This window comes from Crassostrea angulata, chromosome 4, assembly GCF_025612915.1.
Source record: "Crassostrea angulata isolate pt1a10 chromosome 4, ASM2561291v2, whole genome shotgun sequence".
Classification (NCBI taxonomy): Eukaryota; Metazoa; Mollusca; class Bivalvia; order Ostreida; family Ostreidae; genus Magallana; species Magallana angulata.
This window is the reverse complement of record NC_069114.1, coordinates 12,072,884-12,074,896: the sequence shown is the minus strand read 5'-3', so window position 1 is coordinate 12,074,896 and position 2,013 is coordinate 12,072,884.

Here is a 2,013-nt window from a genome sequence, read left to right as displayed (position 1 = left end):
AAGTGAAACAGTGTTTGGACCTAAGCACAAATCATCACTGCTGACAAGACTAATTTCTTGAAAATAATAGAAAAAAAAATTCGATGTAATATATGCTGAAGCATTGTTTTTCAAGGAAACATATCTATAAACACTTTGAAAATAGTCAAATTTTATATACTACAAACAATTTAGATATTTTTGTAGTCTCATGTATTCTTACGCCAGAGTTAATATAGTCTCGAGTCGTTCAACCAGACGCTCGGCTGTCTCCGTAAATCTGCGACAAGCAGAGAGGGGGCTCTTAACGGATTAACGGAGACAGCCAAGCGTCTAGTTAAACGAGACTAGAGTTCGATATCAATAGCGCTTGGATCCATACAATTTTTAGAATTGTTTCGATAACTAAAACATACTATAGTAGTTGAAATCTATCTTTAAATATTACACAACATGATTCATATGGGGTTTCTCGTAATTCTTGTCGGAAAAGTCTAAAAATTCATAGTATAAAAAAGTGCGTAATTCAAATACAAACTAGAAACTAATTGCCATGCAAGATAAATTGCTTTTAAAAGAAATGATAATCGATAAAATCAACTCCCGTCAGTACTTCAGTACTTTGATTCAGTATTTTAACTTGCTAAATTTTTTAAATTCAGAGTTTACTTATCTATCTTTTTCAGGAGAATGGTGTTGAAGAGCCTAGGTACGCCTTCAGATCTTACAACAGGCACGTAGCATCGGGGGGGGGGGGGGGGGGGCACTTTTTCTCGCAGCAAGTACATTTTTAAAATTTACATATGAAAAATTGAATTATCATGGAGTTGGCCCCCCCCACTTTTTTGGGGGATGTAAAAAATTAATATGAAAATAAAGAAAATAAATTGAAGTTATATATTACGCCATCTGGGGAAAAAACCCTCGTCTGTATGTTGGTTCGATTGACCGCAATATCTTTACCTCCCTGTTCTTGTCCATGGGTGGCAGAGGTCAAACGAGGGCCAACGATCTCGATCATATACAATTAACCAAGGTTATAATTCTGTTATACATTTATTGAAAAAGAATATGGGCGCCTTGATGGTGAAAGAAAGGAACTTTTAATATTATTATTGTTGATTTGTACATGTACGTCGCGTCGTAGACATTTTGTTTTCGTCTTGTAGTCATTTATTTCATTTTTTTAGATGATATGTCATTTACATTTGTCAATTGCAGATAAAAAAGTAATATTTTTACCGATGAGTTATTTTTCTTGAAAACGGACAGTCTTGAATCTTGTTTTTCTTAATTTATTAAGTCGATTCCTTTACAGTAAAAAGAAGGAGTTTTATGTAAAAAAAAAAAAGTATACCTGTATAAAAACAAAATAACATACATTTTCAGGTTAAGTTGGAAGCACTATCTCATTATTTTATAAGACAATTAATTAAACAGAATTTAGCGCTCGTCTTGGTTAAAGATGTACTCTGTACAAATGTATACTATTAGGGGCAAGGTATACAGATAATAAATTGTGTAATTCTAAATTCTGCATATATGCGTGGGTGCATTTGAATTCATAATTATTATCATTCTGGAAGTAGACAAAGATAACCCGGATGAAGGTTATATAGAGATCATGCCATAGCAAAGAGAATATGTGTACTTTAGATAAATAATTTTGAATGAACAAAATATATAAATGTATAAACCGCGTGTCTTAGACTTTTACTTAATGATTTTTAAATCACACTTGCCATATAGAAGACATGTCTTTAAGCCATGCATACTATTTAAGGAATTTAATATTACATCAATTTAATAATAAATCATAGTTTTTTCTCAATTAAAAAACTTTCGAGTTTTAAAATGTTTTTTGGTATATATTGTACATAAATAAATATGTATAACCTATATTTGCACAAGAAAACGAGATGAAAATTCAAAAAACCAGAATGTCTGTGCACACGTGCGTTTGTCAAGGGCTTTGATCTTTTCCGGATTAAAAGCGTATACCGTTTTTAGGTTAATATTTTAGTTATCCGTTGG